Consider the following 15359-nt stretch of genomic DNA (forward strand, 5'->3'; position numbering starts at 1 on the left):
TGGGCTCAAATGTAGCAATGATTACAGGACTGGGCAGTGTTTCATTCTGTTTTGCATAGGATTGCTATGAATTGGTATCAAGTAGATGGCACCTAACAACAACAACAACAACAACAATGTCTAGGAGCTTTATCTTTATGCATTCCATTTCATTCTTGAAATGAAAAACTTCCAGTTTTTCAAGATTCATACATTCCATGTTCTTACTATTACTGGATGTTTGCAGCTGTTTCTCCTCGTTTGATTTGTGCCTCTTAGCAAATGAAAGTTCCAAAATCTTTGCTCCATTTGTCATTATGGTCACCTCTACTTTGAGGAGGCAGGTCTTTCTGTATCATATTTTGAGTGCCTTCCAATTTGAGGGGGATCATCAACTGGTACTATATTGGACAATTTTCTGTTGTTGTTCATAATGTTTTCATCTTTTGGTTCTATATCTGAAAATATTCTGCGGCTGTTCGTAAGGTTTCCAGTGGCTAGGCACTCAGAAATGGCCCATCTGACCTTCTTTCTAGTCTGTCAGTAGCTCTGCTAAAATCCTTATTCCATGGGTGACCATGCTGTTATTTAAAATACTGGTAATATAGCTTCCAGCAGGTCAACAACATGCAAGCCACCACAGAATGACAAACTGACAGATAAATAGTAGAAAATTAGAGTACCTTAGTGAAAACAAAATAAAACAAAAGACAAAACAGGTATGGTAAACTTTATCATATAAAGTGCAACATATAGAGACTTCACCGGTTCATAAGGTCCAATTGTTAAAATAGAACAATTTAAAAGATAATTAGTATTAACTAAAGATATACTTTAAATAAAGATATACTTTAAGTGATTTTCATCTGACAAGGGGGTAGTTACAAGTCCACAAACTCTAATGACATGTAATAGGAATAAAACAAAAAACATAATAAAAAGCAGTATGTAAGTCCAAGGATTTTCTCTCTACTCTCATGTGATTTCTGTGATCTTGAGGTGAATTGTCTACGTCTCACACGGTTACCTGCTTCAGGCCATCAGGATGGGTGAACTGAAGTTTAAGTTTGTATGTGGACTCGACAGTCTGCTCAGGAGCTGCAGTCTTTTTAAAATGGGACAGTTGGATCCATGCCTTAACCCCTTGTAATGTAGCAGCGCAAGGATTAATTAAAAGAATTAAGTAAGGCCTTTTCAATGGGGCTGCAGAGAATCTTTGAGGTGATGTCGTTCCCAGTACATGGAGTCTTCAGGTTGTGTTTTTGAAGCAGGGGTCTCAACAACTTTACTCTCATCAAAAGCCTCCTTGACTCAGAAGTTATAGGTCTTGACATGATGACTTGCCAGTATTTTAAAAGACTAGTTTGGGTTCAGTTAGAATCCACTATAAATGACCCAGTGATAATTTCATGGGGAGCTAACTTATGGTCCGAAAGAGTGTGCCATAAATTTAACAGTACAAGAAGTGCTTGGGTCCAAGATAAGAATAAAAAGGGAGGAAGTTTGGATAATTGTTTATTCAGATAGGATTGGTCCTTTCCAAAAAGTCAGAAGATTGTGAGTGATGGGGATAAAAGAGTCTCTGAAAAATAGGAACAATTTTGAATACTTTCTTTATGACTTGGCCAGTGAAATGTGTATCACTGTCACAGAGGATTATAAGAGCTCTCTATAGGATAAGCATTGGGCTGTAAACCACAGATCAGCAGTGAGGGAGAAAGATGAGACTTTCTGTTCCGGAAAAGATGTAGCATTTTGGAGACCCTATACTGGTTCGCTATGAGTCTGAACGGACTCAACATCCCTTAGTAACAACAACAACCATACAAGGATAATGTTTTTCAAGAAGTTATTTGATACAAAAGTGGCAGTAACTTCATAGCTAGGAAAGGCTCCCATCCAATAAGAAAATCTACAGATTGTTACCAACACATACAACAATTGTGGGGAGGAGATCATACAAGGACAAACGGCCATTCGACTATAGGTAGAGGAAATATCCTAGGTGAAGTTTGTCAAAGATGACCTGGATTATATTGGGAACAGACTAAACCACATTTAATAATATAATCATCTGGATTCCAAAAATAATTCCAATTATACTTTTTTCCATTAAGTCAATCAGTTTATCCCTTCCCAGTTTATCTAAAAAGTGCAAGATTCGAAAAAGAAACACTCTTGAAAGTTTTGGTATAATAGGCTTGCCTTTGGGTTCTTCTCATGTCTTTTTTTAAAATTAAGCAATCCCCCTTTTCCCAAGCGTCTTGTGATTCCTTAGGAGCATGGATTTGATAAACTACTAGATTATGCCAAAAGCTACAACCTTTATCTCATTCATCAATGAAATTCTTAGTTTCATAATATCTTCTTTCATAATAGCTCTCCAGGGTTAAAATACTTACTAATTTCACAATTTGTAAGCGAGCTTTTTCTATCTCTGGCCAATGTCATCAAAATTAATGGAGACAAGGGTGGTAGACACTTGGGACAGGAGCCTATAGAAAGGCTAATTGATTCAGTGAAATCATCCTATCCATACTTTTCCAATATGGGTGATTAAGTCTTCCAAATATAAGGTATCTGGATAAATATTAATAATAGTATATAACAACCATGGTAATAGTATTTTGCCATGTAGTTTAAACCACAAATTAGTGATTGTATCTTTCAAGCAACCTGGTGGGTGGTGGTTATGTGCTGTGGAGTTGGTTCTGACTCATAGTGACCCTATACAGGGTTTCCAAGGCTGTTAATCTTTACAGGAGCAGAAAGCCTCATATTTTTCCTGTGAAATAGCTGGCAGTTTCGAACTGCTGACTCTGAGGTTAGCAGGCCCATTCATAACCACTACACTACCAGAGCAACTTGAGTCTTTCCAAATTGGAATTTCAGATTCAGCAACCTCTTTTGATGGATGTCTGACACTCTTAGAGCTGCCTGGAGTTGTTTACCATCACTTAGATTATCATGGATAAGACCCTTATTATTCCCTTCCTTTACATCCAAAGGAACATGTACAAAAAGGGAGGTGAGCACTTGAGAACCAGCTCCTTAAGTCAGTCAAATTACTTCCTTTAATTTCTTCACTTTCAGGGACACTTTAGACTGATGAGCCTGGATTTTTGCAGCAGCCATCTCAGCGGGAGCAAAAGGATTTCTAGGAGATTTGCCACTAGAGAGTCATTTTGTATGTGTGTTTCAGAGGACTTGAGATACTCTGTTTTCCCACAGTATCTGAAATCAGGGGAAAACTCCCAAACATACTTTGTTTCTGTTGTTAAGTGCAGTCTCATTGGTTCTGACTCATAAAGCAACTGGTGCATTTGAACTGCCAATCTTGTAGCTCACAGGCCAGTGTTTATCCTACCAACCACACCAACCTCCGTTTAAATCAGTGGAGCTGTAGAATTAGTATATCAATTGTCCAGAAGCCAGGTTACAAATCCTTGTTAATGTGACAAATTCAGCACGTTGTACTGAAGTAACTTCACGGAGAAGGCTACTTTGCAGGACTTCTGTAGAAGCAGTGATAGTGTATCCTCTCTGATAACGAGAGCAGATGGATGGGGTCAGGTTTAAGATGAACCCATTTACAAACAGAATTTTGGTATCGGAAAAGTGGGTTTCCTGTAAATTCTATTGGGGTGACAGAAGTTGTTCAGTTAAATTGTTTGATGGTACTAACAATGTAGTTGAGTTTAAAGAAGTTCTTGTGTGCAATCTGATATTAGAGGTTGATAAGAGAAGAACTTCATAAGTACAGTAGTCAACCTACAGGAAGAAAAATGTTGGGTTAGGCATGCATTTTAAATGTCTGATAAGGCATGGGATACATAAACATCAAGGACATTTCCCAAGACTATATTTCGGTTTTCTCCACTAGTTTTACAGTAACAACAATTACCTTAAAATAAAGGGGGACAGAGATCAGAGGGAGTAGTCCTGGGTCTCATAGGACACTGTAGTAACCTATAGGTCTTTGTTTCCTTCATGTATCTGGGTGAGTACCCTCAAAATATTCCCAGAGTTCTTACAAGCAAAATGTTAAAAACTGTAGATTATAATTAGGAAAATGCAAAATAAGCATATTAATGAATATCTTTTAGAAGGAGCTTTGGTAGCGTAGTGGTTATGAGTTGGGCTGCCAACCTCAAGGTCAGTGTTTCAAAACTTTTCTGCAGGAGAAAGATGAGGCTTTCTACTCCCGTAAAGATTTACAGCCTCGGAAACCCCATTCAGGGTTGCAATGAGTCAGAACGGACTCCACAGCACACTACCACCACTACCACCACCAGCTGGGTTATGGAATTTTGACCATCTTCAGGAAGTTAAAAAAGGTCAGATGTCACATCCTTCAGTTATCTATAAAAGGGTTGAGCCATTAAATGGTGCTGTGGGATAAGCACAGGACTCTTAACCTCAAGGTAGGTGATTCAAACCCACCAGGCACCCCTTGGAAACCCTATACAGGGTTGTTAAGAGTCAGAACCAACTCAACGGCACTTAACAACAACAACAACAACATAATGCTGAAGAAAGCACTGCAAAGATCAACTATTATAAAGTATATAGCTTCTGGAGGAATAAAGCTCAATTATTGTAAAGTGACTAGCTTCTGGACAAAAGGAAATAAGGATTTGGTGCAACTGGAAATCAGGGAGTTACCATCTTCTTTGTCTTAGGCAAATCTGCTGCACAAGACCTTTTTAAAGTGTTGAAGAGCAAAGATGTCAGCTTGAGAACTAAGGTGCGCCTGACCCAGGCCATGGTATTTCCAATAACCTAATATGCATGCAAAAGCTGGACAGTGAATAAGGAAGACCGTAGAAGAGTTGATGCTTTTGAGTTATGGTGTTGGAGGAGAATATTGAAAGTGCCATGGGCTGCTAAAAGAACCAACAGATCTGTGTTGGAAGAAGTGCAGCCAGAGTGCTCCTTGGAGGCCAGGATGGTCAAACTTGTCTCTCATACTTCTGACATATTGTCAGGCAGGACCAGTCACTGGAGAAGAATATCATGTTTGGTAAGGTGGAGGGTCAGAGAAAAAGAGGAAGACCCCCAAAGAGATGGACTGGCCGAGTGGCAGCATCAATGAACCAAGTGTGGCAATAGTAGTAAGGTTGGCCCAGAATCGGGCAGTGTTTCGTTCTGCTGTGCATAAGGTCGTTTTGAGTCGGTACCGACTTGATGGCAACTATAAATAACAACAATCTTTGTAGTGGTTACAAATCGGGCTGTGAACCGCAAGGTCAGCAGTTTGAAACTACCAGCTGCTTCGCGGGAGAAAGATGAGGCTTTCTGCTCCTGTAAGGAGCTCTGGTAGCGTAGTGGTTACAAATTGGGCTGTGAACCGCAAGGTCAGCAGTTTGAAACTACCAGCTGCTTCGCGGGAGAAAGATGAGGCTTTCTGCTCCTGTAAAGATTTATAGCCTCGGAAACCCTGTACAGAGTCGCTATGAGTCGGGATCGACTCCACGGCACATAACCACCACCACCACCATCTTATTTATGATCATTAGATCTTATTCAAATCTCCATCCCTGGTTTGCAGGTTTCTTTACAACAAAGATAGGAGTATTATAAGGACTAGTGCAGAGTATTATTAGATTCTTGTCCCAAACACATGAATAATCACTACTAGCCCTTCCTTAGCTTCCTTTAAAAAGTAATAGTTTGGGATAGTTTGGGTAGAGGCTTAGTGGTATCAATTTGTATTTTAATAGAATCTGTTGACAAAATATAGGCAACATCCAGGGACGCTGATGACCAAAGATTTTTGGCATAGATTGTCAACAAAGGAAGAAGAAACAGAGGAAGTTTCTTTTAAATTTAGTAGGCTGTAGCATGAAGGGGGAGTCCTGGTGTGGCTCTGTGGGTTAATGTGCCAGACTGCAAAGCCATTTGAACTGCAAGGTCGGTGGTTTAAGCTCACCAGCTGCTCTTTGGAAACCCTATACAGGGTCACTATGGGTTGGAATTGACTCGATGGCATGTAACAACAACAACAATAATAGCATGAAGGGAGTCCTGGTGTGATGCTGTGGGTTAATGTGCCAGACTGCAAAGCTGTTTGAACTGCGAGGTTGGTGGTTCAAGCTCACCAGCTGCTCCTTGGAAACCCTATACAAGGTTGCTATGGGTTGGAAGTGACTCGATGGCACTTAACAACAACAATAGCATGAAGGGAATAAAAATAGTCCTTGAACTCCTTTCTTCCCTGTCTGTACATCATTGGGGAGTTCTGAAAACAAACATTTCACTATCTTCATTACAGAGTATATTACAATTCCATTTTAATAAAACGTCCCTTTCAAGTTGATTTAATGGAGTATCTTCACTAAGCAAGAAAAAGTGAATATCTATAATGGGACCAAAGAAAATAGGAATATATTGAGAGTGGGTTAAAATTTGTTGGTTGGTTATCACTCTGGTTTTGTACTCTGGGGTAGAGGCTGTTGTTAAAATGTGGACTTAAGAGCCAAAAGAGTGGCACCTGTGTCAATGAAAAGTTGGCAAGTTTTCCATTCATTTTAATAGTGATTTTTCCTTGGGAAATTAATGCCACTATTAGAAAAGTTCTATGTGCTCCCCAGAGCTTCTTCATGTGACATCAGGTCCAGACTCTGAAGGCAGGGCTTTAGCATTATTTTTCGACTTAAGGCAATCCTTCTTAAAAAGCCCAGGGTTTTTACAATAAAAACATGCAGTGGGAGCAGCACCCAACTCATGGTTCTGTGATCTTTTGTGGAAGAAATGCCCCTTTGTAGTTTGTGCTTTGAAGTGTTGCAATTACAAGACATATACTTAGTTTTAGAGTCCTGATATGGCACTGTAGGTTAATGCGATAGACTGCAAGGTTGCTTTGAACCCCAAGGTCAGTGATTCAAGCACACCAGCTGCTTCTCGGAAACTCTGTACTGGGTCGCTATGAGTCGAACTGATTCAATAGCACTTAACAACAACAACACACTTAGTTTGCTCTAAATGAGCAACCATTGTCTTCTTGGTAGAAACAGCTTTCTCATTCTCTGTGGTTTGATCTGGCTCATGGGCTAAAACTGCAAATTCAGTTCTAGGAGTAGTTTCTCAAACTAAGTCTGTTTCTTTAACTAGGGTTGAGACTTCTTGGCAAAGCCCAGCGATGAATGCTGCATTAAAAATTCCTCATTGTCTGAGCCTTCAGGGTCTAGACCAGAACGTTCACTGAATTATTGACATGAACTATATTGATAATGATAAATAACTTTCCCTTTCTTTTGAGTACAAGAATACATTTTTGTCCAGTTTACTACTAGAAGACACGTTTTCTTACGTGCTTTATATAGTCCTTCTGCTTGTTTGTGAGCAGCTGCAAGCACTTATTCAGGAGTCTTATTGGGATCTAAAGAAAGACTTTCTTGACATTTTTCCATTCAACATGTTCTAGCATATTTGATACAAATTTGGTGATTCAAGCTATGTATCCATAAGGCTTTCAAATTACCCTGGACTGCTAACTACAAGACTGTCAGTGTAAACTCATTCAGGGTTTCTATGAGTTGGAATCCACTCCCTGACTGACACACAATGACAGCAAGTGACTGTATAGGAATCTTTCCACACATTTTGGAATTCTTTAGTAATGTATGTAATTCAGTAGGGAATGGGGAAAAGGGACACATTGTTAGCTTCTCTGGGATTTTCTTCACTTACATGGCTACCCCTGATGGTACTGAACACATTTCAAAAGGCATCTCTTGAATGGGTTTCAGAAGAAGGAGCCTTCAAGTTCAGTGCTTGAAGATGAATAATATGGTAAAGGGAAGTGGTGGCCAGAAGAGAGGGAGCAGGAAAGAGCAATAGAAGCTGCAGCTGTAATCAGAGTAGTGAATTAGCAGTTGTAGAGTTTGTGATTCCTTGATCTGTTGAGCTTGTTTGACTACAGTGTCCTATATTGAGGCTAGCCTACTTTCCTGAAGTTTTATGGAAGCTTCTAAATACTAAACATGGAATGCCTTCCATTGGGCCTGCTTTACCAGGAAGTCCTTAGTTTTTAATTTTCTGCATTTAAAGGTCAAACCTTCCAAATCTTGGCCATTGCTATTATAAAGACTACTCAGGAATTGCATGCCATTATTCACGGTATGAAACAGCAATAAGGACATAATGCTTACCTTTGTAAGTCATTGAGGACTCAAGGGCAGTCTAGCTTGATCTTTAGATTGTCATGTTCCTTCTAGCCAAGCAACAACACATGTTTCTTAATGCACAACTTATGAATTCTCTTCATTAGCGAGCAGAAAGGAGAGATACAAAAAAGTCCAGCTGTACTGACAACTGTTGGCCAGGAGATGTCAGAATTGTTATGTGTCATTGAATAAGTTCCAACCTTATATAGGGCTTCTGAGGCTGTAAATCTCTACAACAGCAGAAAGTGTCATCATTCTTCTACGGAACTCCTAGTGGATTCCAACCACTGAGTAGATGTTAACACCTCAAGGCACAACCCAACACACCACAAGGGCTCCAGATATCAGTATTGTCCTTGCTAGGTACTGTTGAGTCTGATCCACTCAGTGACCATATGCATGACTGAACACTGTCTGGTCCCGACCTATCCTAATTATTGTTAGGCTTCAGGCCATTGCTGCTGCCACTGTGCCAATACTGTTTTATGCTGACTCTCCACTTTACCATCATGATGTCCTTCTCTAGAACCTGGTTCATCCTGATAACATATCCGAAGCATGAGAGATGAAGTCTTGCCATCCTGGCTTCTAAGGAAATTCTGACAGTATGGATTTATTTGTGCTTCTGGGAGTTTATGGTACTTTTAGTATTCTTCTCCAACACCATAACTCATATGCATCAGTTCTTCTATGGTCTTCCTTATTCACTGTCCAAGTTTCACATGCATCTTTGTTGTTAGGTGCCATGGAGTTGGTACTGACTCATAGCGACCTTATGCACAGCAGAACGAAATACTGCCTGATCCTGGGACAACCTCAATATTGTTGCCACGCTTAAGTCCATTGATGCTGCCACTCAGCCAATCCATTTTACAGGGGTCTTCCTCTTTTTATCTGATCCTCCACCTTGCCAAACATGATATCCTTCTCCAGCAACTGTTTCCTCCTGACAATAAGACCAAAGTATGAGAGACGAAGTTTGGCCATCATGTACTCCAAGGAGCACTCTGGCTGCACTTCTTTCAAAATGGATCTATGAGTTCTTTTGGCAGCCCATGTTGTTGTTGTTGTTGTTAGGTGCCATTGAGTTAGTCTGACCCATAGCAACATTATGCACAGCAGAATGAAACACTGCCTGATCCTGGGCCAACCTCACTACTGTTGCCACGTTTGAGTCCATCAATACTGCCACTTGGCCAATCCATCTCGTTGGGGGTCTTCCTCTTTTTCACTGACCTTCCACCCTAACAAACATGATATCCTTCTCCAGTGACTGGTCCCTCCTGACAATATGTCCGAAGTATGAGAGATGAAGTTTGGACATCTTGGCCTCCAAGGAGCACTCTGGCTGCACTTCTTCCAAAACACATCTATTGGTTTTTTGGCAACCCGTGGCATTTTCAATATTCTCCTCCAATACCATAACTCAAAAGCATCAATTCTTCTATGGTTTTCCTTATTCACTGTCCAGCTCTTGCATGCATATGAGATTATTGAAAATACCATGGCTTGCGTCAGGCGTACCTTAGTCCTCAAGCTGACATTCTTGCTCTTCAACACTTAAAAAAGGTCTTGTGCAGCAGATTTGCTTAATGCAATACGTTGTTCGATTTCTTGACTGCTGCTTCCATGAGTGTTCATAGTTGCTTCAAGAAGAATGAAGTCCTTGACAACTTCAATCTTTTCTCCATTGATAAGAATGTTGTTTATTGGTCCAGTGGTGAGGATTTTTGTTTTCTTTACATTGAGACGTAATCCATACTGAAGGCTGTGCTCTTTGATCATCATCAGTAAATGTTTGAAGTCGTCTTCACTTTCAGCAAGCAAGGTTGTATCATCTGCATATTGCAGGTTGTTAATGAGTCTTCCTTCAATCCTGATGTCACGTTTTTCTTCATACAACCCAGCTTCTTGGATTATTTGCTCAGCATACAGGTTGAATAAGTATGGTGAAAGAATACAACCTAGTGGCACAACTTTTTAAATTTTAAACCATTCAATGTTCTAATGTTCTGTTCGAACAACTTCCTCTTGGTCCAGGTACAGATTCCTCATGAGCACAATTAAATGTTTCAGAATACTCATGCTTCACAATGTTGTCCATAGCTTGTCATAATCCACACAATCGAAAGCCTTTGCATAGTCAATAAAGCTCAGATGAACATCTTTCTGATATTTTCTGCTTTCAGCCAAGATCTATTGGACATTAGCAATGATATCCCTCATTCCATGGCCTCTTCGGAATCCAGCTTGAATCTCTGAAAGTTCTCTGTCAATGTATGATTGTAGCTGTTTCTGTATTACAAGTAGCAAAGATTTACTCGCATGAGATATCAAAGAGATTGTCCGATGATTTCTGCATTCTGTTGGGTCACCTCTCTTTGGAATGGGCACAAATACGGATCTCTTCCCATCAGTTGGCCAGATAGTTGTCTTCCATATTTATTGTCAGAGATGAGTGAGTGCCTGTGCCGCCTCACTTTCTTGAAAGATTTCAATTTTTATTCCATCAATTCCTGGTGCCTTGTTCTTTGCCAATTCTTTCAATGCACCTTGGACTTCCTACTTCAATATCATTGGCTTTTGATCATATGCTACCTCTGAAATGGTTGAACATTAACGATTTCCTTTTGGTACAGTGACTCTATGTATTCTTTCCATCTTCTCTTGATGTGTTCTGCATAATTTGCCCAGAGAATCTTTCAATAACAAAAGTCAAGGTTTGAATTTTTCCTTTAGTTCCCCCAGCTTGAGAAATGCTGAGTGTGTTCTTCCTTTATGGTTTTCTGATTTCAGATCTTTGCACATTTTGTTGTAATATTTGGCTTTATCTTCTCGAGCTGATCTTTTAAATTTTCTGTTCAGCTCTTGGAACTCCTCAGTTCTTCTGTTTGCTTTAGCATCTCTACGCAGGAAAGCAAGTTTCAGTGTCTCTTCTGACATCCATTTTGAACTTTTCCTTGTTTCTTGTCTTCTTAATGACTTTTTTCTTTCTTCATGTATGATGTTCTTAATGTCATCCCAAAACTCTCTGTTCTTCTGTCTTTAGTGTTTAATGTATCAAATCTGTTCTTCAGATGATCTCTAAATTCAGATGGGATATATTCAAAGTCATATTTTGGCTCTTGTGGAATTGTTTTCATTTTCTTCAGCTTCAGTTTGAATTTGCATATGAGTAATTGATGGTCTGTTCCACAGTCTGCCCTTGGCCTTGTTTTCACTGATGATATTGAGCTTTTCCTTCGTCTCTTTCCACAGATGTAGTCAATTTGATTTCTATGTATTCCATATGGTGAGGTCCATGTGTATAGTCATCTCTTATGCTGTCTAAAGAAGGTACTTGAAATGAAAATATCGTTGGTTTTGTAGAATTCTATCCTGCGTTCTCCAGCATCATTTCTATCACCAAGGCCATATTTTCCAACCACTGATCCTTCCTCTTTGGTCCCAACATTTGCGTTCCAATCACCAGTAATGATCAATACATCTTGATTGCATATTTGATCAATTTCAGATTGAAGAAGTTGGTAGAATTCTTCTATTTCATCCTCACTGACTTTAGTGGTTGATGAAAAAAACTCAATATCATTGTGAGGGGATGACTGTGGAATAGATCAATTGTTTATATGCAAATTCAGGCTGAAGCTGAAGAAAATTAAACAAGCCCAGAAAGCCAAAATATCTTGAACATTTCCCACCTGAATTTAGAGAATTTCCTATTAGACACAAATGAATGGAGGCCATTACTGCTGTCAAATGACATCAAGAACATCATACAAGAGGAAAGTAAAAGATCATTAAAGACAGGAAAGACCAAAATGGATGTCAGAAGAGACTCTAAAATTTACTCTGTAGCATAGACATACTAAGGAGAATGGAAGAAATAAGGAAGTCAAAGAGCAGAACAAAAAATTTCCAAGGGCAGCTAAAGAAGACAAGGTATTATAATGAAATGTACAAAGACCTGGAGTTATAAAACCAGAAAGAAAGAATATGCTTAACATTTCTCAAGAGGAAAGAATTGAAAATTTTCAAACTTCGACTTGTATTATAGAAGGATTCTATGTGTAAAATATTAAATGATGCAGAAAACTTCAAAAGAAGATGAAAGGTATACACAGAGTCACCAAAAAGAAATTGTCAATGTTCAACCATTTCAATAGATAATATATGTTCAAGAACCAATAGTAATGAAGGAAGAAGTCCAAGCTTCACTGAAGTTATTGGTGATAAACAAGGATCCCAAAATTGACAGAATAAAAAATGAAATCTTTCAACAAACTGGAGGAGTTCACTCCTCTATGCAAAGAAATTTGCAAGACTTCTACTTGGCCAACTGATTGGAAAAGATACATATTTGTGCTTATTAAAAAGACAGGTGATGCAAAGGAACGCAGAAATTATTGAACAATATCATTAATATTGCATGTAAATAAAATATTGCTGAAGATAATTGAAAAATAGCTGCAACAGTATATCAACAAAGGACTACCAGAAATTCAAGCTGAATTTAAAGGAGAACATGGAACTAGGGATATCATTGCTGATATTAGATGTATCTTGGTGAAAGCGGAGAATACCAGAAGGATGTTTACTTGTGCTTTTTTTGACTATGTAAAGTTTTTAACTGTGTGGATCATGACAAGGTATGGGTCACATTGAGAAGAATTGGAACTAAAAAAATACTTGATTTTGCTCATGAGTAGTCTGTACTTAGACCAAAAGGTAGTTGTTCAAACAGGTTTAAAATCAGGAAAGGTGTGCCGCAGAGTTGTATTCTTCCACCATACATATTCAATCTGTGTACTGAACAACTAATCCTAGAAGCTGTATTATATGAAAAAGAATGTGGCATCAAGCTTGGAGGAAGATATATGAACAACCTGCCATATGTAGATGATACAACTAGATTTTATGAAAGGAAAATAATATATTTCATTTAGTAACATATTAAAATATAGGAACAAAGAAAAAGCAAAAGCAAAAACATCAAACGGGAAGTAGTGGGCAAATATAAAACAAAAGAAAGTATGTTAGTCATATTCATATCAGATAAAATAAAATTGAAATGAAAATGTATTATTAGAGATAACATCACTTTATAAAGATGTAGTATCTGATTTACCAAAAGATATGAATTTTCATATATGAAATGGTATAATTCCAAACTATAAATAAAAATTGATGGAGTACAGAGATATAGATAAATTGATTATTTTTGTGGGAGATTTTAGCATACCTCTCTCAATAACTGATATATCAAGAAGACAAAAAATTATAAGGATTTAGAACATTGGAATAACACATTAATATTATTTATCTAATGGACATGCATAAGACCTTTCACATCCAAAAAGAATCAGTTCTAACTTACAGTGACCTTTTATACAGTTTCTCAGGCTCTAAATCTTTGTGGGATCAGAGAGCCTCATCTTTCTCTCATAAAGTGGCTGGTGGGTTTGAAATGCTGAACCTGTGGTTAGCAGCCCAATGTGTAACCCACTATGTCATCTGTGTTGGTTTCACTTCTAAATTTGAGAATGTATATTGTCAAATACTCATAATGGAGAAGATCTTCAGAGAGGTGTTGCCATGGAACATGGCATAATCTATATGAGCATTAGAGACTTCTGGTTCCTGTCAAGAGAGTAAAACAACAGGCTCTCAAATAGATAATCAACTTTGGAGAAACTAATGAAGCAAGTGGGAAGTATGATTTCCAGAATCTAACAATAATCACCACAAAACAAGGAGAACAGAACATGAGAAACCCCAGGGAGACAGCGACTTTCTTTAATTAGTATCATTTAGGCAGCTGCACCCTGGTGAGAGTAGGTAACCGTAACTTATTCCATATATCAGAAATGGATCTCTGGTCTGGTGCTGTAGGCTAATGCACTGGACTGCAAGGTCAGTTTGAACTGCAAGGTTGGTGGTTTAAACTCACCAACTCCTTGGAATCCCTATGGAGGGCCACTATGAATCGGAACTGAATCGACAGCATTTAACAACAACAACAATATCAGAAAGAGGAGCCACTAAGAAGATAGGTTAGAAGAAGACTTGTAAATTACTTTTTGCTTTCCCCTTGCAATACTGTTAGACTACTATTCTCTGTCTTATTATTGCAGAAATAACATGACAGTCCAGGCCATGTAATATCACGGCAGTGAAAAAGCCTGAATAGTGTGAGATTGTTGTTGTTGTTAAGTACTGTGGAGTCGGTTCCATCTCATAGCAACCCTGCACAGGGTTTCTGAGGCTGTAAATCTTTACAGGAGCAGAAAGCCTCATTTTTCTCCCACGGAATGGCTGGTAGTTTCAAACTGCTGACTTTGAGGTTGGCAACCTGACTCATAACGACTATGCTACCAGAGCTCCTTGAATAGTGTAAGGAGTTGATGAAAATTGTTATTGAAATGTCCAGCAACACACTTGCATTCACACCTTCATCATGCCCCTCCAAACTATCAGAGTCTGTGTATTTCCACTCAAGGAAGACAACTCAAAGGTGAAATCAAGATCAGAGGTGTTGCCTGATGAAGCAGAAGCAAATAGAATTGATTGCAGTGGTACCTGATCCTTTCCACTCTAAGTCTTAACCTTATCTAACTTTTTGATCTATGATCAAGAACTGATAGCCTTGAAGGAAGAATTCCAACTTGTACTGAAGGCATCAGATAAAAACAAAACCACAGGAATTGGAAGAATACAAACTGCAATAATTCAACAAACGGATGCAGTGAAATGTGGAAGACAGTTGTCTGGCCAACCAACTGAAAGGGATTGATGTTTGTGCCCATTCCAAATACAGGTGATCCTACAGAATGAGGAAATTATTGAAAACTATTATTAATATCACATGTAAGTAAAATTTTACTGAAGATAATTTTAAACGTTGTTGTTGTTAGGTGCCATTGAGTCAGTACCGACCCATAGCGACCTTATGCAGAGCAGAACGAAACACTGCCTGATCCCGGGCCAACTTCACTACTGTTACCACACTTCAGTCCATCAATGCTGCCACTTGGCCAATCTATATCATTGGGTGTCTTCCTCATTTTCTCTGACCCTCCACCTTACTAAACATGATATCCTTCTCCAGTGACTGGTCCCTCCCGACAATATGTCAGAAGTATGAGAGATGAAGTTTGGCCATCTTGGCCTCCAAGGAGCACTCTGGCTGCACTTCTTCCAAAACAGATCTATTGG

Source organism: Chrysochloris asiatica, unplaced genomic scaffold, assembly GCF_000296735.1.
Source record: "Chrysochloris asiatica unplaced genomic scaffold, ChrAsi1.0 scaffold00008, whole genome shotgun sequence".
NCBI lineage: Eukaryota > Metazoa > Chordata > Mammalia > Afrosoricida > Chrysochloridae > Chrysochloris > Chrysochloris asiatica.